The 26958-nt window shown below is 37.3% G+C and overlaps 1 protein-coding gene across 1 annotated transcript in view; it reads right to left on the reverse strand.

The window, feature by feature from the left end:
- SGCZ (sarcoglycan zeta) overlaps positions 1-26958 on the reverse strand; it is a 933024-nt gene that overhangs the window by 881793 nt on the left and 24273 nt on the right. The gene's annotated exons all lie outside the window — the stretch shown is intronic.

A 26958-nucleotide genomic window follows, 5' to 3' on the forward strand; every position in this document is an offset into this window, starting at 1 on the left:
GTCATAATTCATCAATCTGAGACTTAAATGAAGTGAGGCTTATACAAGTTGAATAAAATAAAGAAGAATGGACCGCCCCCAAATTGATGTGATCAGTAGATTACATGTCCTCTTTTCCATTCTTATGAGCTTTTAAATTCAATTAGCCCTAGAATGTCTGTCACTAGAGCAATTGTTCTGTACAAACATATTCTATAGTATATTTTAAAATGTCCTTCTTAGTGTATCTATAGATCAAACTTAGCTAAAAATGTAAACACAGAGTTTATATATGTCAGTGTAAGAAATAAATTTACTGGGGAAAATTTTTGTCTTTGTCTTTCTACTTGGTAGTCATGAAATGTGTTGGGATTATTTTGTTTTGTTTTCACTCATTAGCATGACTCATTTAGCATTTCCTACAAAGAATAGCTCTAAATACGAAAAACATTTTCCAAGTAAAAGTCCTGTCGTGCTTGTTTTAATAAAAAGATAAGGATCATTTGTACTTAGCAGAATTTATTTGCCCATAAACAATTAATGTGCTAAAGGTTTTCAATCTGCCATTTCACTTGAGGAATAATAAATATATATTCTGCAATTTCATTGTCACTCGTATTTGTTTCCTTTAAGATTTCTTTGTCATATTGTATCAGGAGGTGTTAACTTGCAAAGGGAAGAAAGAGGAAGGAAAGGAAGGAAAGAAAGAAGACAGAGAGACATAGCGAGAGGTCTGAGGATGAAGAAAGAACGAAGTTTGAAGACAATATGGTAACATCTTCCCTTGTCTTTTGCAATAGTCCCACTTTGACATTTACTCTCCATTCATTCAAACGTGAATTGAATATCCAGAAAGTAGCATGGATATGCTCTTAGACATGGAAGACTATAAAACTTTTAAGAGTGTAGCACATAGTAGGCAAAAAATACATTTGTTAATTAAAAGTGGTTCAGGAAGTTGGCCATACTTTTACTAAAACATATTTTGTTTTTGCTTTAATATAGATCAATGCGCATTTCTTTCAGTCTAGAAGTAGGATTTTCTGTAAGGAAAATGTACTCGGTTACATTCTAAGAGAAAATAAATTTGGAAGGTCAATTTTTCAAGGGACTATAAAAAAAACATAAAGAGCAAAGAATTTGACCTAGGTCCCCATGATGATTTGTATTTGTTCATTGTATTAACACACTCTTTATACAAAAGCAAACAAGTTTCACCAGTGGATTCATAACCTGCCGAGGGATGTTTCCTTGAAACACCTGCTTCAAATGGTCATTCTAGGTTTCTTTTTTTGTTTTTTTTTTTTTGCGGTACGCGGACCTCTCACTGTTGTGGCCTCTTCCGTTGCGGAGCACAGGCTCCGGACGCGCAGGCTCAGCGGCCATGGCTCACGGGCCTATCCTCTCCGCGGCATGTGGGATCTTCCCGGGCCGGGGTACGAACCCGCGTCCCCTGCATCGGCAGGCGGACTCTCAACATGTGGGACCTCGCCGGGCCGGGGTACGAACCGGCGTCCCCTGCATCGGCAGGCGGACTCTCAACCACTGCACCACCAGGGAAGCCCAAAGTTTTTGTAAGGGAAACTTTCCATCCAAAAATTTACCTGGCACCTAAGTCACGATAGCCAAGACAGTAGACTTGGCACTCATTTCCTATTAAGTTTCAGGACTCTTCAGGTGCAGTTATCATTTCAAAATATTTGATGAGGACGGTGATCCACTTTCCCACGTGAAACCTCCTGCCATCTTCAAGATTCTCTTTATTTCATCTCCTCCTTGGCTCTCTATTGACTTCCTGTATTCTACAGACCAAAAGCCTTACCTTTGCATTCTAGGCCCATAACAACCTAGTTACAACCTACCTACCTTCATTTCCTGGCATTCTCCACAAAACTGCCAGTGATACACCCACCTGACTTTCTCATCCTAGGCCCTTTCACAAATCCATGACTGGGTGCCTGCTTGTCCTCTGCTACACTCAACCCCTGCTCCCCACCATCACGTCGCGGCGGCTGAATTTATTTTTGTATCCATTATGCTATAGCTTGTTCAGATTTATGTAACCCTGATATTAGTGTCCTCATCTTCACAGAGCAGCCTATGCATAGTATTTGTGGGCAAATCAGGAAAGGAGAGATAAAAGGACAACTAACTCCCTTATTTATTCATTAATCCATCCAATATGTATTAAGCACCTACCATGCACCAGACACAACCACCAGGCTCAGAAAAGACAGTGGTAAACAAGATGTAGCCCTGCTCTGAATTGACAGTCTAATCAGAGAAGCAAAGAATCCAAAGATTACCAACCAAACACTTCCTGGTTACAATAAGACCTCTTGAAAGGCTCTCTCCAATCAGCTTGTCTCAGATGTCAGAGTCCTCCCGGCATGAAGCATGATACATATAGGTTGATACCATTCAGATACTTTTCAGATTATTTCAAGGTCATCAAAGTGCTTGCCTAAACCCTCACTTAAAATTGTGTGTGTGTGCCTAAGCTTGTGTTGGTTTGCTAGCAATCAAAACTAATCAACAAAGATCGGTAATTTAATAAAAAGTCTTTTACAGTAGTAATAGTATGAGAAATAGTGTTTCCAAAATAGGTTTGTAGCAGCTAAATGACTATTTCTTTTACTGCAATTACATTTGGACAAGGTGTACAATTATTTATTTCAAGTTTTCAGTGGTATCCAATGACCTAATCTGGCCCCTATCTTTTTACTCTTTCATAACTTTCTATTCTAAATATCAGGAATACAGTGTCCCCAAAATGAAAACTCCCAAATACACTTTAATTACAATAATAATTGTAATTGAAATAAATTTAAAAGCTTAATAATTATGCAACATATGTAAACAATGTAAATAAAAGTCTTTGGGTTTATTTTTCCAGGATTATTATTGGCACATAATTCATCTGATGAATTAAAAGGGATCCAAACTGAAATATATACACTGTTCAAGACTGAAAAATTTGAAATTTTCTTCTGATCCAGTCTGTATTCATTTGATGCATTCTCCCAAAGAAAATAGTTTGTATTCACTTCATATTTGCAAATATACCTAGCCCGGGAAGGCAAACTTATCATAACCAGTGATGTGGAAAGTATGTTTGACCAAGTTGAATGTCACTGCTTAAGGGATTGAAACTAAACTATAAATTTGAGAATGTGAATCGTATTTAACCTTGAGAACAACTTGAGTTAAGGTTTTAAGTGTTATATTTTTTTAATTCTTAGTATTTTTATTTTTATTTTTTTTTATTTTTTATTTTTTGTGGTACGTGGGCCTCTCACTGCTGTGGCCTCTCCCGTTGCGGAGCACAGGCTCCGGACGCGCAGGCTCAGAGGCCATGGCTCACGGGCCCAGCCGCTCCGCGGCATGTGGGATCCTCCCAGACCGGGGCATGTCCCCTGCATCGGCAGGCGGACGCGCAACCACTGCGCCACCAGGGAAGCCCAATCCTTAGTATTTTTAAACTAGACGTGTTAGGACCTAAAGTTCTCCTAGATAATGTGTCTCTCTTTACCCACATTGTTTCCAAAAATATTTACTAAATTCTTACTATATCTGAAAGTAGGTAATGTGTGGTTTAGAAAAAACAGACAGCAAGGATATAAACATAACTGATATTCAGCACATGCCTCACATGAACTTTATCTGTAGTAAAAAGGCATATGCACAAATAATACATTAAAAAAGTTTAAAAAAGTTGAAAAGTATCATTTTCAGGAGAGAAGTGAAGTCTTTGTTTAAAATTTTCAGCAGTACTACCTACACAAAATTATTCTAAAATATTAAAGATAAAAAACCTGGGAGAAAAATATTACACTTCCATCTCCGCACACTCTATGGTAGGATCTTGAAGGGGCCAGATTGCTGGCTTTGAAATTCAGCTCTAGGTAAACAACCCTGGGAAAAACGGTGTCTCAGTTTTGTTATCTGAAAAATGGCATAAAAGTAGTACCGACATCAAAGGATTATGAAGATTAAATCAGTTAATATGTATAAATTACATGGAACTTTATACAATATAAGAGCTCCATTATAGTCCAGTGCTTTTAATTCTGCCATGATAACCCCTTCTCCAATAAAAGCAATATTCCTACTCCAAAATGCTATTGGTTTTTGTATTATTTCTTCATCAGTGTAAAATTTTGCTCCTGACTCCCCTTGCCTGTATAGATAATTGCCCTGGTGATATCCTTTTATTCCTTTCAATGGCCAAAATCCCTGGAAATGATGTTAACGTAGTTCTAGCTTCTTCAGAACATTGTTTTAATGAATAATATAGGGGGGAAAAGTTGAAGAAAAAACACTACTATCTCTTAAAATACACCTGTATTTCAAAATCTTCTTGAAAAAGGTTGAAACCTAATAGTTTAATTTATAGTAAATCAAGGATGCTAGAAAATATTTTGAAAGCAGAATCATATCATTCCATTTAAATGTCTTCTAGTTGTGACTAAGCAACAACTGAAAAGATTCCTTTTTTACTCTCTTCTACAACTTTGAAATTTGGATTTCCAAATCTTCATTTTGGGGGAGGAAAAGCTGCTAACTTCGACTCCAGAATCTCAGAATCAGTGTTTAATGGTTGACTGCCACCAATGTCAGACACATCAAGAGATCCCATATACTAGTAGTAAAACAAACCAGCTTCACAACCATGAAGTTCTATGATGTTTTCTTATTCTGGAATTGTACAGCTCCTAAAATTATCATTTTTGTTCAAGTCTTCTGCTCCCTTGCAGTTAACTTCAGAGAGAATTTTGAGCTGCTTTAAGGAAATCCTTCTGGATTCTGTGCCTTGTGGTTTCTTATTCCAAAAAAAAAAAGCAAAAACAGCCTGAACTGGTTTATTTTAAGCTATATCTGTAGAGGAAAGATGACTTTCAAAAAATGTACTGAAATAAGAATTCCCAGATAAAGAAATAGATTCATACCAAAAAGTGTTTTAAAGAGGCATTACAACTGGCACACATTGCTCATTTAGTGGAAATTATTTCATGCCTGCCACGAAAATTTTGCCGCTTAAAACGGTAAATACTGGGAGTAGAAATGGAAATTGGGGATATGGCTGTCTGGAACCTAACTTAGACAGGTAAGCCCAGCTGAAACATCTGACTGAAAAGGCTAACATCCTTCAGGTTAGTCTCCCTGATTCTGATATGTATTTTTCCTCTCAACTTTCCAATGTGACTAAGAATAGAAATCATAAGAGCATTTATGGAAGACATTCAGTAGAAGGATAAGTATCAGAAATATGGAAGATTATTTGAATATAGTGTTGAATATAATTTTATACTTAGCCAAGCATGCTAAAGCATTTAGGTCCAAGGCACTTGTGATGATACCTTTATAACTGCCACACATGGGATTTTTGACAAATTTGGACCGACTTACTATTTATATTAATACCTATCAAGTGTTTTCTATGTATTAAGTGCCGTTTTAAGCACTTCCCATGTATTAACTCATTTAATCATTGTAACAATCCTATATAGCAGGTGCTCTCAAATGGTATTTTGCAAATAAAAATATATATCTATCAAAACTGAGGCACAGAATAGTCAAATAACTTGCTCAACGCCCACAACCAAGAAATGGTAGACTGAAGAATTTGAACTCACATAGTCTACACAGGGTGACCATATTCTCAAGCATTATTCTCTTATAACTGCTATTTCTTAGCATTCTCCATAATCCCATCTCTGGCTGAAATCTTAGCAGCTAGTAACTATCATGGAAAATCTATAGTAGAGTACTTCTATATGAAATATATTTTTCTGCTGGTGGCACCGTTTGGCCATACATAATCAACAATTTAGCTGAAGCAGACAAGAATAAAACAAAGCTGAGCTAGTTCTTACATGTAAAACCATGAACCTCATTTTAAGATAAAATATAAGCAGTTACCTTAAAATTGCTACTTCTCAAACATGTTCCTATGTTAATATTCTAGTAGCTAAAAAAGTGGAACAAAATTCTCACCAGCCTTCTTCTTCCCTTGAATTAGGCAATATAATTTGTTAAAATATATATTCTCCCACTTATAGACTTGATGAAGCTATTTTTCACTTTGCTTAAAATAAAATCAGGCCTGTTAACATTTAATGTTTTCTGAGTTGACTCTTAGGCCAAAATATTTTTTTTCTCTTTGCTTAAATAAACAGAGTTTCTATGTAGTTTTAGTACTTCTTATTCAGCAAGGTTTTGACCTGAGCTATTGCCTATGCTCCACCCCTAAACACATACACACACACACACACACACACACACTGCCCTCCCTTTGATATAACTCACCCAGAATGAAGTTAGCCTCAGTAAAGCAACCTGTAAGAGATGGTGCCTCATTCATCAAGGGCATCAGAGCCCTATCATAAAGGTCAGATAGGTTATACTTTCAGACAGATATTGGTACATAACTTAGTGTGGTGGACACAATAATTCACCACTTGCCCCCAAAAGATGTCCACATCCTAATCCCACGAACCTGTAAATATGTCATTTTACTTGGCAAAAGGGAGTTTGCAGATGTCATTAAATTAATGACATTGAAGTGGGGAGATTATCCTAGATAGCAGAGTAAGCCTAATGTAATCACAAGGGTCCTTATAAGAGGGACACAGGAAGGTCAGAGTCAGGGGGAGATGTAAGGATGGAAAAATAATGGGTGAGGGTTGAAAATGCTACACTTCTGACTTTGAAGATGGAAGGGGCCATTAGCCAAAGAATATAGGCAGCCTTTAGGCTGGAAAAAGGCAAGGAAGCAAATTCTTCTCTAGAGGCTTACTGACATACAGCCCTACTGACAACTTGATTTTAGCCAAGTGAAACCCATTTTGGACTTCTGACCTCCCAGACTATAAGAAAACAAATTTATGCTGTTTTAAGCAGTAACTTTGTGACAAATTTGTTACAGTAGCAATAAGAAACTATTACATTTGGGACCTGGGACATGGTGTTTAAAAGAATGCAAAAAAGCATTATTAAAAATGTTTCCATTACAATAAGATACTCATCTTTTTATTTTAAGCATCTGTATCCACCCAATTAACTGTAAATACTATTTAGTGAGATCCATAGATCAACAGTCAGCTTTTCCTGCTGAGGGGACTAGAAAGAATGTTTACACTATGAAAAATGTAATATAGTCTATACAAGTAGGATCTAGATTCTACTTCCACTGTCCTACTAATCATTTCCTGAGCCCTACAGTTTTCTTGCCCAGGGGATCCTGTGCTAGGAGTGTTGTGTCCTCCTGCCAGAGACCTTATTAACCTTTGAAGATTATGCATATGATCTGTGTACTGGATTACTTATTCAGAATGCCTGATACTTGATTTCTCTGAAGGCTCACCTTCTCAGCACCAACTGCTTGCTTCTGGCTCTGTCTGTTGACACAAGGCTGACATTCGTTTGTGATCTCAGCCCTGGGCACATCACTCTCATGCCCAGCCCTTGGTTTTCTCTATCCTGAGCATCTTTTTGTCTCCCACATCTCTGTTTCTTGCTGTCATCAGCCTCCTCTCTGGCGATGCTAAAATAATAGGAAAGGTCATATTTTTATCCCTTTGGTAACAAGAGTCCATGCCTGATTGGGGATCAAATTCCACCCATGTGCCAAGCCAGTGAAATTCTGCTGTAAGGCAACTAAATATCTCACTGTAAAATTAGCCCCCAAATATCACTGATTAGTATGCTAAAGGACAGTAGTGTAACACTATGGCTGCAAACCATTTTTCATCTCAAATATCTTACCTCTCACATTTCAGTGTGAACTTATAACAAATAATTTAAACTGTATTTTTATATTAAATGAGAACACAAACTAATAGCTATTATTTCATATATTTATAATTGGTTTTATGCATTTATATTTTCTTAATATAAGAAAATATTTTTCTTTCTTTTTAATACTTTTTTAAAAAAATTATTTATTTTATTTTTGTCTGCGTTGAGTCTTCATTGCTGCACACGGGCTTCCTCTAATTGCAGCGAGCAGGGCCCACTCTTCCTTTGCGGTACACAGGCTTCTCATTGCGGTGGCTTCTCTTGTTGCGGAGCATGGGCTCTAGGCATGCAGGCTTCAGTAGTTGTAGCACGTGGGCTCAGTAGTTGTGGCTTGTGGGCTCTAGGGCACTGGCTCAGTAGTTGTGGCACATGGGCTTAGTTGCTCTGCAGTATGTGGGATCTTCCTGCACCAGGGATTGAACCCGTGTCCCCTGCATTGGCAGGCGGATTCTTAACCACTGCGCAACCAGGGAAGTCCCAAGGCATATGGTTTTAAGTGGTTTTCCTTGGCTCTTGATGAGTCAACAGATGTCAATGACACTGCTACTTGAACTCATGTCCCCTGCATTGGCAGGCGGATTCTTAACCACTGCGCCAGCAGGGAAGCCCCTTTAATCCTTTTTTTTAAAGTCTAGTCTAGTTCTTTCCTTAATGCCAAATTTGTTTAGTTCAAAACTAAGTTTGAAAATATCTCATTGTCTCCATTAGGTCAACAGCATTCACAAATATTTAAAGAAAAATAGTTACAAATTGTTTTAAACATTAATGTATTATTTAAATATTAAATCGTTTTAAATGTTTGGGGTATAAATATATATCATATAGCACTATTAAGAGGGACTGGGTAATGACAACAGACATGTAGTAAAATATTCCAGTGGAAATGTGCAGGAATCAAAGGTCCAATAAGTTTAGGAATCACTGTATAAAGGCTAGATTACATGAGAAGTTATCATCTTGCAAATGAGTGATGGATGTGATAATCTGAAGAAATTCATTTTCCACATTGTGGTATTTTATTTTTATTCCACCTTTATTGAGGTATGATTGGCAAATAAAAAGTGTGTATACTTAGGTTGTGCAATGTGATTTTTTTAAGGTGTACAGTGTGATTTAATTTACATACACACTGTGAAGTGATAACCCCATTATTTCAGAACCAACATTTTATTATATTTCTTATAAGTACAATAATCCTGTCCTGCAGGCTCCACCCTCATGACCTCATCTCAACCTAATTACCTCCCAAAGACCCTGTCTCCAAATGCCATCACAATGGAGGTTAGGGCTTCAACACATGAATTTGGGGAGGGGACACAAACGTTCAGTGCATAACAGTGTTGGAAGTGGTTATGCATTTTTTCATTGAACTCACATTTTATATCGCAACAAATAAAGGAAAACTTCAAATTTGGAGTTTCTCATAATTCTTCCATATAATAAATATACATATTAAGCTTGGCATGCCCTTCAGGGTATTCTTATTAGAGTCATCATATTTTACTCACTCTGATGAGAAGTTATTGCAAATTTAGGTTACAAAACGAAAGCTTTTAAAGGTATGACATTAATCTGGGGTAGTTCATACATGTAAAAATTTTATGAAATGAATAATTATACTTTAGAATAAAAAGAATTCAAATTAATTCATAACAGTAGCATATGGCTACAGCTCCCCCTTAGATGTGGTTAAATGTATGCCCTAAAAGGAATTATTATAATATACTCCTTAATATCATAGTGAAAACAACCAATAACCACCACAATAATGGCTACTGTTGAGCATGAAGTACCGTGTGCCCGTCTCCTTGCCAAGCAGGCACAACCAAGCACTCAACACGGAGCATGAGAGACGCTTCTAGCTCAGTGATGCACAGCTAACTTTCAGTCCCAGATTCAGCGTGACCTTGCGACTTCTGGTCTTTACCTTCTACTGCGTTTTTTGTCAAGGAAATCAATCTACAGTCGGATTTGAGTATCAGGGAAAAGCACAGGTTAGCAGGCTAATGGAACATCTACACGGTGTGCAATTCACATTTAATATAATTTTTACCACACAAAGTAACTTAAATCTCCTTTTATAATACAATGATTTGTTTAAAAGATACTTCTGGACCTTCTTGTTTACACACTAGCTACCAAAGTTTTGCAAATTTTAGAAACATTCATTTTTGGACAGAAACGATGCCCAGGATTTGGAATTTTCACAGAATTTGGGATGGTGTTTCCAATTCATTCATTCGTTCGTCATTTCTTCCTTTATTTAACAAATGCTTCCTGAACGACTGCAAAGTGTAAGCATAATGCTAGTCCTTTCTTAAAATGTGCCATATATATATATCAGTTTTATATATATACATATATATAACTGATGCACTTTGCTGTACACCTGACACTAACACAACATTGTAAATCAACTTTACTACAATAAAAACTAAAAATAAATAAATAAAATGTGCATTATGGTAGTGATAGCAGAAAACAGCAAAAATCTGAAGCTTACTTTCGGTCTCGATCAGAGACGCAATTCTCTCAACCAGTGAAACAATTTAATCCCCATTAAACACAGAATTTATTTCTGTCTAATGTTTAATTTTTTAATCTTTTCAATTTGTGTAATAAACTTGAGCAAGGAATTATCCATCAAAATCACTGTCACCCCATAGTACTCTAGAATCAGAACTAATTATGATTTTCAGCCAAGACGGAAAGCATGAAGGAAATAATGGCTTCCGTTTAGGATTAGAAAGTAAGTTAATAGATCATCCTATAAACAAGGGATAAAGCAGCTGATATTCCTTTACAGGCAAGAACATATAAATCCACAGTTTGCTAATACCTGCCAATAATATTAAAGCAGAAATTAGTAATTACCATACAAATTATCTCTCAGGGAACCAAAGGATATACTTTACTAACTTCAGAAAAAAATAACCCTCAATTAAGAAACAAATGATGGTTAAGAAATATTTACTTAAAGTATCAAACCAGTAGGGGGAGGTGAAATATTTTTCTTGTTGTTTTCAATTGGGTGAAATAGGGTAAGAATTTTTAAGTGCTTTCTTTTTCTCTACCCAACCCGTCACAACATGATGAAACTCTAAGTACCAATCACAAAAATAAATAGGAGGATTTGTGAAGAAGAAGGACAACACCTTCAGATGATGTGGCATATTTGCTGTGGTCTATACTTTCATTTTTCTTGATTTTTAAATGACCCAAGTCAAGTTTTCAATTTTCAGTTGGGAAAATTATTTAACCAAAAGAAACATGTTACTTTTTATCCAGAATGAGCTCTCTGGGTGTGTGCTTGGTGGGTTTTCAAAGCTCCTGCACAGGATCTTCAAATTTAGTCAGTTCTGAAGGCATACGTGCTCTTTTACATCTGTGGCTTCAGACTGGTTTAAGTTCCTAGAATTTAAATAAATTATCTCTTGTTACCAGATCTAAAAATGTGAAAAAGTCAGTAAGAGCCTCACTGGTATTCCACCAGAACTTGAGCCCTTGGGTATCCCACGTTGTTCCTGGCAATGACTGTACCGCCTACAAGGTATCAGAATATGATCTCGCTGTTCTGCTGTGAACACCGTGAGGTAGATAAGGGCTGAGTCCCACGGATTCTATGAGCAGGATCCAGAGTTCCCTGGAGAGGGGTCGGGGAGCATCAGGGGTGGCCTTACGGTATGATGTGTGAGAAGTAACAACCAAACTTAGCTTCCATGGTTCTCTCTTCACTCTAATTACTGTTATGTGTAGTCACATCACCTCGGGTCCTTTCTGTCACATGAGCAGGAATAAGGCAAGATGGTTAGAGAACAAAACAGAGTAGGTCAGAAATGGAAGTTCCCTCAACAATATTCCCTAGTTGTAGGAACTATCAAGGTCATAAGAGATGAGAGAAATGAAAAGAGCACCGGCAAGGTCATGAAGATAGGAAGAAGCTAGGCTGAGATCCAAACCCGTGTCTGTCTGACTCCAAAGTCCCTCTTGCCTCTGTTACACTCCACGTCAGTCCCCCTTTTGCAATGTCATTTTCTATTTCAGAAGTAATATTCGCTTCTTATAAGAGTTGTAATCAAAGTTCAAATATAAATGGACATTTGGAAAGTTCCTAAGCATTCTTTTCCTCTTGTGTCTCCACTGTCACTGGGGATAGTAAACTCTCCACCCACCCCCACCCCCAAAATCGGATCCATATAAAAAGATCGGAACAGAAGAGACCTGACACCTGCCAATGACGCAGAGTTTTCTTCACATTTAATCATCTATAATCAAATTTAATCTTCACAACAATCCAGCAAGGTAGAGCGGCTATTATCAACCCTTCACTTCACAGGTGAAGAGATAATATTGGAGGAATGTAACTTGCCAAAGGACACGTGATTAATAACTGTTAGTTCAAGGCCAAGCCTGAACCCCTGTCAGTGTTGGAGCTACATGAGCCACCTGAGTTAAAAGTCTTCGATTCTACGTCTAGGCTTTCTGATGGGTACTGTCCAAGGGTTTGTGAAACTGCTATGTTGCTGCCCTCAGCTCACAGGGAAAATTATGCTCAACCATTGCAATTACACAACTGAAAAGAAACACATATTGCAATCTATAAAATCTGAGCTTTTTCCCCTTTTGGTAACCTCTTTGAAAAATCAAGATACAGACAGGCTTTTCACAGCAGAATAATTTCTTTGTTTACCCTAAGAGTAAATATGCTCTTTCCATATTCACTTGTTGTGCTTTTAAAGGGCTTATCCACTAATGCACTTTTATTTTCATTTTTTATGTATGACTAGAATAATTAGAGACATGGTCTCTTGTTTCACAGGCACAACCACTCGTTGCTAGTGGGTCCAGGTAAGGGTCAGAAAAACAACATTCTCATATTAAAATGCCTTATAATCAACTGGATAACAACTTCATAACCCAAGATCAAAAATCTCAAAGCAGGGCTTCCCTGGTGGCGCAGTGGTTGAGAGTCCGCCTGCCGATGCAGGGGACACGGGTTCGTGCCCCGGTCCGGGAAGATCCCACATCCCACATGCCGCCGAGCGGCTAGGCCCGTGAGCCACGGCCGCTGAGCCTGCGCGTCCAGAGCCTGTCCTCTGCAATGGTAGAGGCCACAACAGTGAGAGGCCCGCGTACCGTAAAAAAAAAAATCTGTAAGCAAAGTAGGATTCCAAAGGTCATATTTTACCACTGTTAATATTTGCCTAAGTAATAGCATCTCTGATAGGAATATTTCTTAAGTGTTTTCTATAGCCAGACATTTTATATATATTCCTAAATTGTAGGAACTATCAACATCACTTAGAAACGAGAAAAATTGAAAGGAACCTGGGCAGGGCCAGAGAGCTAGTAGAAAGCTAGACTAAAGCACAAACCCATCCTGTCTGACCCCAAAGGCCCATTGCTTCTGTGACACTCTGCCTAGGTGCCTCTTCTGGAAGTTTGTATTCCATTCCACTCTCAGCAAGAATATTTGCCTATTATAAGTATTCTAATCAAAATTCAAATATATATGCATATTCTAAAGGCTCCTAAACATTCCTTTACCTTTTATCTCTACTGTTATTGGGATAACAAAATCTATAGGGATGGGACTTGTATTTGGCCTCTCAGCTAGACCAGTGTCAAGCTTGAGTGTTCAAACCCCCCGACAGAACTGCAGTTTCGTATATACATTTTTATCAGGTTTGGCTCAGAGTACACAGGACTTGTGTAAAACATGATCTTGACTTTGTGGATTTAACTATACAGCAAGAAGCATATTGATTCTTCATGCAAATGCCACAGGCTACTTAAAACCTAAATTTGTTTTGATTTTGCTTTTTTCAAATAGAGAAATGTGGTATTCATGTATATTGCACAGTTATTGTAGTAAGTGATAAAAACAGAGTGCAAATAAAAGGGAGAATAAGTAAATCACCAAGACCTTGTAAGGCCTACCATCAGGAAGTTCATTTAAAACATAATATGTTGGTGGGAATGTAAATTGATATAGTCACTATGGACAATAGTATAGAGATTCCTCAAAATATTAAAAATAGAACTACAATGTGATCCAGCAATTCCACTCCTGGATATATGTCTGAAGAAAACCAAAACACTAATTTGAAAAGATATATGCACCCCAATGTTCACAGCAGCATTATTTACGAGAGCCAAGACATAGAAGCAATCTAAGTGTCCATCAACAGATGAGTGGATAAGGAAGATGTGGTGTGTATATATACAATGGAATATTGCTCAGCCATTCAAAAAAATGAAAATTTGCCATTTGCAACAACATGGATGGACCTGAAGGGTATTATGGTCAGTGAAATAAATCAGAGACAGACAGCTACTGTATATTTTCGCTTGTATGTAGAATCTAAAAAAATAAATTGATGAATGTAACAAAACAGAAACAGACTCACAGATACAGAGAACAAACTAGTGGTTACCAGTAGGTAGAGGGAAGGGTAAGACTGGGGAAGAGGATCAAGAGGTACAAACTACCAGGTATAAAATTAAGAAGATATGAGGATGTAATGTACAGTACTGGAAATATAGCCAGTATTTATAACTTTAAATGAAATAATCTCTAAAAATATTGAATCATTTGCTGTACATCTGAAACTAATATAATATTGTAAATCAACTACACTTCAATTAAAAAAGCATACACGTAGGACTTCCCTACTGATCCAGTGGTAAAGAATCTGCCTTGCAAATGCAGGGGACGTGGGTTCAATCCCTGGTCAGGGAACAAAGATGCCATATGCCACAGGGCAACTAAGCCCAAGTGCCACAACTACTGAGCTTGCGTGCCTCAACTAGAGAGCCTGCGTGCTGCAAACTACAGAGCCCACAGACTCTAGAACCCACGTGCCATAACTACAGAGCCCATGCACCCTAGAGCCTGTGCACCACAACTAGAGAGAGAAAACCCACATGCCAAAATGAAGAGCCCATGTACCCCAATGAAAGAGCCTGCATGCCACAACTAAAACCCGACGCAGCCAAAAAAAAAAAAAAAAAAAAGCATACATGTGCTTCGGGGTCAATTGTTTCCTTTTCCACCTAAGGATCAATAATTTCCTTTTTGTTTCTTATCCAAAAAATGACAATAATTTTAAAAGAAGTAGAATAATTTTGCAATTTATTTACATACTATACAAACAGAATTCAAACTGATGTATTTTTCATACTCATGTGTTATATAGCTTTTGCTACAAAACTAAAGTTTCTCTTACTTAATAAAATTCTCTTTGGGCTACCTTTAGGTGACTCACAATAAAAATATTTCTCTCTTATTGCTTTATCTGTATATTTATCACATATGAGAAAGCAAAAATTCGTATGGTCAGAATTATTAATTTTTCAAACCATGACCAATTATAGTAGCTATTTACTGCCACCTTTAAAAAGTACTGCTTCCTATTTTCCTACATCTCTACAGTTTCTTGAAAACTGTTGAAGAAAACTTTCTATATCTAAAGGTATTGAAGAGAAAAATGGTCCCCTTAAGATTGTTTCATAATAATTATGAATTATAATATGGAGTTAAGGCCACCAGGTAGATTTTGCAATTTATAAATTCTAGAAAGCCAAAGTCAAATAATGTTTTCTCTAACATAAAATGCAAACAATAGACATAAGGGTTTTATCTTAACAGCTGTTTATAGAAGGAAATGCATGAATAAAAGGCACTTTATTTTTTTTTAAATTTTTTTTATTTTTTTGCCGTACGCGGGCCTCTCACTGTTGTGGCCTCTCCCATTGCAGAGCACAGGCTCCGGACGCGCAGGCTCAGCGGCCATGGCTCACGGGCCCAGCCGCTCCGCGGCACGTGGTATCTTCCCGAACCGGGGCAGAAACCCGCGTCCCCTGCATCGGCAGGCGGACTCTCAACCACTGCGCCACCAGGGAAGCCCCAAAAGGCACTTTAGATAGGTATTGGAAAATAACAAATATCCACATTATACATAAGTATATTACTTTTTATTTTAATTTTTATCACCATCAATAAAACACCATGCTTCAGTCAAACTGGACAGCTTACTTTATACTTAAAAATGACCTGAATTTTTATGTATTCTATTTTACTGGAAAATATACATCTAAAGGGTTAGCTTTCCTGTGATGTATTTCCTCACCCAGTGGGGGTCTCCCCTTCTTTTGAAATGCTCACAGCACCTTATAAGAATAAAACATGATAGAAAAGGAGGACCCATCTTGACTACTACCCTCTAGAAAGCCTTTCCAGACTCATCTATCAGCGTGACCTTTTCTAAACACTCCTCGTGATGGTCATCTCTCCTTTTCATCCTAACTGTATCCCACCCATAACTTTTATTATAACATTTAAAACAACCTCCAGCAATTATCCGTTTATCTACCAGTCTGTACCACCAAAGTGGCACTTTTCATAGGCAGGATGATGTCTGATTCAGCTCCATATTTCTCCAAGATTTCACAGAAAATTGTTAGTAAAAGTTGAATGAATGAACATGGCCCTTGTCATTAAGGTCTTTTACTCTAATTAAGCAAATAGAAAGAAGCATATCTACAGTAAAACTTAAAATAGATTTAGTTCTTGAAAATAGATTTCTGAAAGTAGTTCAAGATAATGGTGGAATAAGTTGTCATGCCAGCACACGACTCTCTGAAAAATGAATTAATCAGTTAACAAATGCTGTCAAAGTTTCTGGAAGCAGAGATTATGCCGTGCCAGGTGATCCAGGAAGGCTTTGCAGAAGAGGTGAGAACTGAGCTCTGTGTTACAGGCTGAGTTGGTTGTGAGCAGTACAAAGGGCCTTCTGGGAAAGGCGCCAATAAGAGCATCAGCATTTCATGAAAGTGGTGACTGATCCAATTAGCTGGAGCAAAAGGTTCTTTTGTGAAGAAAGATAAGAACAGGAAGACAAGCTGCTTTTACATTGGGAAGAATCTTTAATGAGTGACTAAAGAGATTTTTTTCCCATATAGGAGTCATCAAAGATTTTGTTTATAATGGCATAATCAAAGCAGTACTGTAGAAAGATGAATTTGCCTTTAGAGTGCAGAATGGATAAGAACCGGAGTGAAAAATGAGATGGGAGGATATGATCTGGAAGGTTGCTACAGTAAGACAAATATTATCCAGTAAGGACCTAGAGTAGAAAAGCTTGCAATAAAAAAAAAAAAGGATTAAATGCAAGTGATATTGTCAAGAAATAATTCACAGAAACTCCAAGACTGAAGGGATATGGAGCTTAAGAAGGCAGACGGAGCAAAAGGAAAGCTATTAAGTTTCACGTCTTTGTAAAGTGAGAGTTTTGGAGTCACTAAGAGATAAAGAGAAGTCAAGAGGCTAAGGAGTTTTACAAAGAGAAAAGCCGTTTCATTCCAGACACACGACGTTTGAGCTGATGGCAGGCTAATCAAGCAGAAATGCTAGGCAAGCGATTGGAAAAGTGGACCTTTGAGAGAAGAGAAGACTACGCATTAGTGGGAATCATTTCTTGGGATAAAGTTTTAAGTTCTGAGAATAAAGGAGGTATGCCAAAAAGAGAGCGCCGAGAAAAATTATGTTAGACTTGAAACTGACAAAGTATCCATGTTTAAGAGAAGGACGAGGAGAGTTGGAGGGTAGAAGTCAGGGATGAAAGAGTTTGGGGAGAGGGGTTGGGGGAGCAGAGGTGACCGCAGCAATCACAGGAGTTTGGGAAAGAAGGTCTATTGAAGGAATAGAAGCAAAGATTTTCCCCATCCGACCAGAAAGTTCGGAAGTGAAAAGAAGAAAAATTAGCTTCAAAGAACAATAGGATTTAGAGGAGGGGCTTAAGATAGGAGAAACCAGAGCATTTTCATACAAAGAGGGAAGGTAGAAGGTGAAGAAGATCCTTAAAAAATAAATTGGATAGGTTTAAAAGGGAGTTTGACATAGAAAACACACCTATTCTAAGAGAAAGTTTATATTTAGTATGGACAATTTTAATGTTTCTTGAAATGCTACACTCTAAGAAATAATGACTGATGGAAGCCTTGTGCTTCCTTTGGTTTCCTAGTGTGCTTTCGGATTTCTCCAAAATCTTAGGAAACTTTAACTTAAATTTCTTAATCTCTGTTCAATAGGTTCAGATGTCTACTAAAAATTGTTTACCTCTGTTGTTTAAAGATGAGTCATAAAACAGTAAAGCCACATTGGAAGACATATAGTGAAAGATAATTCCTTTCAAGGCCAAAAGGATTTCCTCGGAAAAATATGTAAGGATGTCAAAGAAAGTGATCCTCATGCAAGAAAAGAGATGGGGAGGGGCTCATCAGAGCCAGGCCAATGATGTCATTGATTATTTCCAGCATAAGGTATGGCACATTATAGCAAAAAATTAATTATTACCAGTGACAGGTATAATTTAAGACATAATTTCTAACTAACCCATCCAAATAATTTGCTTGTAATCTATTCTGAAGTTTGTTTTATATTTATGTACTAGCAATTTCAATCTCATAAATAGAGTGTTTTCCAGAAATGAATTTATAACTCAGTTGTCAGACACTCAGAATGTATTTTTCATAGATTTTTCCCCCAAGATAGTATAGAATATGATGATTCTGTTAACACAGTAACCTACAAAAGCTAACTTATTCCATAGTGTACCGGAAAGAAGAGGCATTTTTAGTGATAGTTACCTCATTGAAAGCTCTCATGAATTCAAAAGGTAGGTATTATTAGTACCTGACTAATTATTAGTGCCTTACATTTGCAGTGGGTAAACTGAGACATTAAAGAGCAAGTAACTTGCTCAAGACCCCACAAAACTTTAATAGTATAGTGTAATATAATTAGTATGATATAATACAGATTATTATTAATCTATTAGTTATCAATACTACATAAAAAGATAGAGCTTTTTAAATAAAATACTGCATTTTTAATGGCAAAAGACATGGAGTTCTTTAGAGTGGTGCAGTAGAATGGAAGAGAATCCTAGCCTTGGAGTTCTAAGAAATTACCTAAGTTCCAGCCTTCACATTCATTCAGGACTTTTTACTACATCACAGGTATCTTTAGTTTCTCCAACTGAAAATAAATAATTTAGATTATATGACTTCTAAAGCACTTTTTAGAACCAAAATTATATGTTTCTGTGATCAATTTGTGTTGCATTATTTTACATACTTAGCTAGATGTACAAGGAAAATTAAATCCTTGTAAAGCCTCTAAAGTTCTTTGACGTTCATACAGAACATAGTTAGATGAGAATTCTCTTCTAAGTGACTTCTGAGACTATTTGAAAGGAGTATAAAAAATGAGGGCCTCTGGAATTAGAGCGATCCATGCTCAATCTTCACTTTTTTATTGTCAAAATCTTGTCATTCATTTACTTTTATAGTCAGATGAAGGGACAGAAAAGATAAGGGTCAGCATAAAAGTTAAAGAAATGTGGTGATTTTAGTTTGTGTTAAAATACCTATCTCAAGCATCAAACAATTTTAAAAATAAAAAGGAGGAGCAGGGCTTCCCTGGTGGCACAGTGGTTGAGAGTCCGCCTGCCGATGCAGGGGACACGGGTTCGTGCCCCGGTCCGGGAAGATCCCACATGCCACGGAGCGGCTGGGCCCGTGAGCCATGGCCGCTGAGCCTGCGCGTCCGGAGCCTGTGCTCTGCAACGGGAGAGGCCACAACAGTGAGAGGCCCACGTACCGCAAAAAAAAAAAAAAAAAAAAAAAAAAAGGAGAAGCAGCAGCTGATGCCTAGTGCTTTTTGTGGGCTAGGCGTCTATTCTAAGTTAAATCACAATTCTACACGTGAGGAGAATGTAAACTGCTCAAGCCCACACAGTAGTCAACAAACAAAATTAAGGTGCAAACTGACAGGCTTCAAGCTTTTTTGACCCAAGGCCACCATCAATGTGATGGACACTATTTGTTGCCTAAACAAAGCCATCATTCTTCTTCCTCCTTCTGAGGGAGGCTGATCTCTCCCAGGTCCAGGAGGTAAGTATTTACTGTTCTCAGCTAATCATGGTGCTCTCTCTAACCTTGCCAAACCATGGGTTTAGTCATTGCCATATGATATAATTTGGCCAATTATATTTTAGGAGATGACAGAGGCAGAGTTTCTAGGAGAAATGTACTCACCTTAAAAAAAAAAGGCATTTCTTATTTTCCCACTGGTTGTTGTGTTTTGAAAATACTTGTTATCCTTTATTTTATGATCCTAAAAAACAGCTTGAAAAAAAAAAAAGGCCAAAATAGAAAGGATTTCTGTGCAAGAAGATGGAAAGAATTTGAATCCTACGGTTATTGAGCTGTTGAGTTAACCGTGGAACTGAACAAACTCTGGGTGTCTATTTATGCAGGATAGTAAATATTCATAGTTACAACCACCTCTAGGTGGGGTTTACTGTGATTTTCAGCCAGAACTACTATACTTGACACTCACGGCATTGTATGAAGTCATGCCTGGATCTCGCTTCTCTCAATATAATATCCCATAAGAATTCTCTGGAAATTCTCTTCTCTAATCCAATTTCCCACAGTATTCTTCCATCCCAATCTCTTCTACTATGTCCTTTAGAACCTCACTCCATAATAAACTTCCCTATAGTCACAGTTTTGTTCATCAAACTTACCCTTTGCTTCTTTGCCTTAGTTGCAACCTGGCTCTTTGCTCTTCACCGAGGAATGACTCCCCCAACAGCCAACTTTGGAATCACTCACTTTCACTCACTGTCTTCTAGACCCAAAGTCCTTCCATCTTCCTAAATGGTTTAAATACCTTTGCAAAGAATGAACAATCCGGTACTCTCTCCATCCTTGTACTCCTCATCTCTAGAACACTTATCACCAATCACCTCCAAGCATGCACTCCTACACCTATACTCAGCTGGAATTCCTCTAGCTCTTAAAATCTAAACTTAACCCTCCTACTCTCTGCCAACTATCTCCCATCCTTCCATCTCTCACTCAGTTACCCCCGCTAACCTTTTCTTTATGTTTTCCCCAACCAGTTTAGAATCTAATATCTATCATTCCAAAAGCTTCAACTCCCTTATTCCCCTGCCTTCCATTGCCTCTGCCTAGAAATCTATGATCAATCTAACTGTCCAGATCTTCTACAACAATATCCAAGCTTCTGACTATTTTTACAAAAAACTGCAGAACCCATGGAAAAATTCACAATCTTCGATAGAAATCAGGTCCTCTTTCCTGAACAATATGCCTTCTGTGTTTCCTAAGTTTATTCTTCTTACCATTTACCCATACAACTATTTCTCATCCTCTGCATCCTCCATCAAACTACCTACCTCACGACCACCACTCCATTTCCAGAAAAATACCTGCCTCCAATGTAACAGCCAAAAGAGAAGCTCTCAGGTAGAAATCCCCTCTGCTTCCTTCCACTATCCACACCTACTACAAATTCACCGGCACCTCTATCTATCTTTTCTTCCTCCTTGGAAAACTATGCCCTAGCCCCTCCTATGATAATAATCTCTCTACTTGTTCTCTAGGTCTCATCCTCTTCTGACTCCTGAAGGCACTACTAGATCTGGTGATGATTTCCTAATTTTCTCATATCTTCAGCTGTTCTCCTCTACTGGCTCCTTCTCATCAGCATGAAAAAACATGTTGAAATTCTCTCTTCCAAAAAGGTAATAAGTGAAACCATCTGCAGTAGGCTGAATAATGGCCCCCAAAGCTAACCTGGTCCTAGTCCCTGGCCCCTGTGAATGTCACCATATACAACAAAAGAGATTTTGCACATGTGACTAACTTAAGGATCTTGACATGGGGAGCTTACTGTTATCTGGATGGGACTACATCTAATCAAAAGAGGAAGACAAGAGATTTGATGACAGAACAGAGCAAGACAAGGTAAGAACAGAAGCAGGGGGAGAAAATGTGAGTGGTTCTGAAGAAGGGATCACAAGCCAAGAAATGTAGGTGATTTCCCTAAGCTAGAAAAAGCAAGGAAATGGATTTTCTCCTGCAGCCTCAGAAGAAACCAGCCCTGCTGACATCTTCATCTTAATCATGTAAGACTCCTGTCAGACTCTGGCTTCCAGAATTGTAAGAGAATAAATTTATATTGATTTAAACCACTAAGTTTGTGTTATTTAGAAATGAATATACCAACGCTAACTTCACGTCTCTCTAACTACTCCTTATGTATGTAAGTCTACTTATGTAGAGGTGAGTATTTCCTCAAGACCAGATATATTGTAAACATAATAATACTAATAATAGGGACTTCCCTGGTGATCCAGTAGTAAAGAATCTGCCTTCCAATGCAGGGGACGAGGGTTCAATCCCTGGTTGGGGAACTAAGATCTCACAGGCTGTGGGACAACTAAGCCCGTGAGCCACAACTACTGAGCTCACGCACCTCAACAAGAGAGAGAAAACCCGCACGCCACAACTAGAGAGAAGGCCGCGAGCTGCAACAAAGAGCCCACATGCCGCAACTAAGACCTGACGCAGCCAAAAAATAAAAGAAACTTTTAAAAAAATATTACTACTAATAATACTAGTATTTAACAGCTTATATTTTAAAACTTAGAAAACCTAAATATTTGCATTTTTTTCTTCCATCATGTCACATTTCAGTTAAAATTTTTAGTAATTGAAAAACATGTATTAAAGCACGCTGGGGAAATATAATGGTGAGGTAAACCACTGGGGAATCTGACTTTGTTTTCTTCCACAGTCTTTATTTTATTTATTTATTTTTTAACATCTTTATTGGAGTATAATTGCTTTACAATGGTGTGTTAGTTTCTTCTTTACAACAAAGTGAATCAGTTTCACAGTCTTTATTTTTTTAGTTAATTAATTAACTTTTTTACAGTAGGTCCTTGTTGGTTATCTATTTTAAATATAGCAGTAGGTACATGTCAGTGCCAAACTCCCAGTCTAGTCTTTAAACTGTTAACACCACCCCAAGACTGGACCAAGCCATTATAAAAGAGACTGATTATTTAGGATGATGGACTATATAAGCATTCAGATTCCATTTCTGTACATAACTAGGGATGTTGTCTTTCAATGAAACTATCTTTGATTAGATTCTGCTTTGGGGAGAAAGTTTCTAGTGATGTGAGTATTCAAACTTTAACCTGAATCTTGAGAAGAAGGCCAACTGGTTAGGAAAACAAACAAATGGAAATGTTATCAAAGGGTTTTTGAGTATGTATATTGGTCAGGTTGCTCAAAACAGTCACATTTCTATGCATAGAAGAGATTCAAAAGCACTTTAAAATTTCTCCTAGGCTATTATTGGATCTTAAGAAATGACTTTACAGGCATCTAAATAATGATATACCCAAGAATGATTCTAAGTTTCCTGTTCTCAAGGGGCTTCTTAAGTCTCTTAAGATCCATTGTTCTTATTTAGAGTTGTTCTTATAATGATTTAGCTACTCTATCCTGACATCAACTGGTTAGCTTATTTCAAGAAGAGAAGTATGCTATACAGAACTATACATGAGGAAAAGTCTTTTGAAGCCACATCTTAGTGGATTAACTCTATTTAATAATTTTTATCTTGTAATTAAGCCAACACAAAAAACATACTAAGAATTAAGCTCAGGATTCTTATGCTATCTCTTTCAAAGAGTCTTTATAAAATGATTTAGGATCATTCAGCTACTTTGTTGTTGTTTTTATTAAACTTGGGGAGAAGTTTCGCTGATGACCTCTTCTTGGATGTGGCTTCCTAGCTTCTTTCCATCTTAATACTTCTGCTTTGTGTGGGTTGATTAAGAGACTTGACCAAAGCTCAAAAAATATGACATTTGTTAATGTGTTTAAATACATAGATTTCCTCTAAGAATACAAGGACCTACAGATAAGAGAACAAAACTGTATATCTTAGGCAATATACTTATACATTTCTCAAAGGTGATGCAGTTTTAGCTGGTAAATCTACTAATATGTTAAAAGTGACTTTAGCTTTCCCCAGAGGACTAAGGAAATACTGTAATATGCTAAAATAACTTCAACACTATTACCTAAAAAATAGATGGGAAGCCTCTGAAATAGCCTCATCCACCAGAGGACACACAGCAGAAGCAAGAAGAACTACAATCCTGCAGCCTGTGGAACAAAAACCACATTCACAAACAGACAGACAAGATGAAAAGGCAGAGGGCTATGTACCAGATGAAGGAACAATATAAAACCCCAGAAACAAAGCTAAATGAAGTGGAGATGGACATTCGCATTATAGGGGTCAGAGAAGGAGAAGAGAGAGAGAAAGGACCCGAGAAAATATTTGAAGAGATTATAGTCAAAAACTTAACAAAGCTAAATGAAGTGGAGATGGGCAAGCTTCCAGAAAAAGAAATCAGAATAATGAGAGTGAAGACGATGCAGGACCTTGGAAAAACAATGGAGGAAAAGATCGAGAAGATGCAAGAAATGTTTAACAAAGACCTAGAAGAATTAAAGAACCAACAAACAGAGATGAACGATACAATAACTGAAATGAATACTACACTAGAAGGAATCAATAGCAGAATAACTGAGGAAGAATGAAAAGAAATGAAGACAGCCTAAGAGACTTCTGGGACAACATTAAACTCAACAACATTCGCATTATTAGGGGTCAGAGAAGGAGAAGAGAGAGAGAAAGAACCCGAGAAAATATTTGAAGAGATTATAGTCAAAAACTTCCCTAACATGGGAAAGGAAATAGCCACCCAAGTCCAGGAAGCGCAGCAAATCCCATACAAGATAAACCCAAGGAGAAACATGCTGAGACACATAGTAATAAAATTGGCAAAAATTAAAGACAAAGAAAAATTATTGAAAGCAGCAAGGGAAAAATGATAAATAACATACAAGGGAACTCCCATAAGGTTAACATCTGATTTCTCAACAAAAACTCTGCAAGCCAGAAGGGAGTGGCATGATATACTTGAAAGGGAAGAATGTGCAACCAAGATTACTCTACCAGACAAGGATCTCATTCAGATTCTATGGAGAAATCAAAAGCTTTACAGACAAGCAAAAGCTAAGAGAATTCAGCACCACCAAACCAGCTCTACAACAAATGCTAAAGGAACTTCTCTAAGTGGGAAACACAAGAGAAGAAAAGGACCTACAAAAACAAAACCCAAAAAAATTAAGAAAATGGTAATAGGAACATACATATCGATAATTACCTTAAACGTGAATGGATTAAATGCTCCAACCAAAATACACAAGCTTGAGATATTCCATGCAAATGTAAGTCAAAAGAAAGTTGGCATAGCAATACTCATATCAGATAAAATAGACTTTGAAATAAAGAATGTTACAAGAGATAAGGAGGACCCTACATAATGACCAAGGGTTCAATCCAAGAAGAAGATATAACAATTATAAATATATATGCATCCAACATAGGAGCACCTCAAAACATAAGGCAACTGCTAACAGCTATAAAAGAGGAAATCGACAGTAACACAATAATAGTGTGGGACTTTAACACCTCACTTACACCACTGGACAGATCATCCAAAATGAAAATAGATAAGGAAACAGAAACTTTAAATGACACAATAGACCAGATAGATTTAACTGATATATACAGGACATTCCATCTAAAAACAACAGATTACACTTTCTTCTCAAGTGCACATGGAACATTCTCCAGGATAGATCACATCTTGGGTCACAAATCAAGCCTCAGTAAATTTAATAAAATTGAAATCATATCAAACATCTTTTCTGACCACAACACTATGAGATTAGAAATGAATTATAGGGGAAAAACGTAAAAAACACAAACACATGGAGGCTAACAATACGTTACTAAATAACCCAGAGATCACTGAAGAAATCAAAGAGGAAATCAAGAAATACCTAGAGACAAATGACAATGAAAAGACGACAATCCAAAACCTATGGGATGCAGCAAAAGCAGTTCTAAGAGGGAAGATTATAGCTATACAGGCCTACCTCAAGAAACAAGAGAAATCTCAAATAAATAATCTAACCTTACACCTAAAGGAACTAGAGAAAGAAGAACAAACAAAACCCAAAGTTAGCATAAGTAAAGAAATCATAAAGATCAGAGCAGAAATAAATGAAATAGAAACAAAGAAAACAAGAGAAAAGATGAATAAAACTAAAACCTGGTTCTTTAAAAGATGAATAAAATTGATAAACCATTAGCCAGACTCATCAAGAAAAGGAGGGAGAGGACTTAAATCAATAAAATTAGAAACGAAAAAGGAGAAGTTACAACAGACACCACAGAAATACAAAACATGCTGAGAGTACTACAAGCAATTCTATGCCAATATACTGGACAACCTGGAAGAAATGGACAAATTCTTAGAAAGGTATAACCTTCCAAGACTGAACCAGGAAGAAATAGAAAATATGAACAGACCTATCACAAGTAATGAAATTGAAACTGCAATTAAAAATCTTCCATCAAACAAAAGACCAGGACCAGATGGCTTTACAGGTGAATTCTATCAAACATTTAGAGAATAGCTAACACCCATCCTTCTCAAACTCAAAGATACTACAAAAAAAGAAAATTACAGACCAATATCACTGATGAATATAGATGCAAAAATCCTCAATAAAATACTAGCAAACATAATCCAACAACATATTAAAAGGATCACACACCATGATCAAGTGGAATTTAACCCAGGATTGCAAGGATTCTTCAATATATGCAAATCAATCAATGCAATATAACATATTAACAAACTGACGAATAAAAACCATATGATCATCTCAATAGATGCAGAAAAAGCTACTGACAAAATTCAACACCCATTTATGATAAAAAGTCCCCAGGGGGCTCCCCTGGTGGTGCAGTGGTTGAGAGTCCGCCTGCCGATGCAGGGGACGCGGGTTCGTGCCCCGGTCTTCCCCAGAAAGTGGGCATAGAGGGAAACTACCTCAACATAATAAGGGCCATATACGACAAACCCACAGCAAACATCATTCTCAATGGTGAAAAACTGAAAGCATTTCCTCTAAGATCTGGAACAAGACAAGGATGTCCATTCTCACCGCTATTATTCAACATAGTTTTGGAAGTCCTAGCCATGACAATCAGAGAGGAAAAAGAAATGAAAGGAATACAAATTGGAAAAGAAGAAGTAAAACTGTCACTGTTTGCAGATGACATGATTCTATACATAGAGAATCCTAAAGATGCCACCAGAAAACTACTAGAGCTAATCAATGAATTTGGTAAAGTTG

Source organism: Physeter macrocephalus, chromosome 20 (genome assembly GCF_002837175.3).
Source record: "Physeter macrocephalus isolate SW-GA chromosome 20, ASM283717v5, whole genome shotgun sequence".
Taxonomy (NCBI): domain Eukaryota; kingdom Metazoa; phylum Chordata; class Mammalia; order Artiodactyla; family Physeteridae; genus Physeter; species Physeter macrocephalus.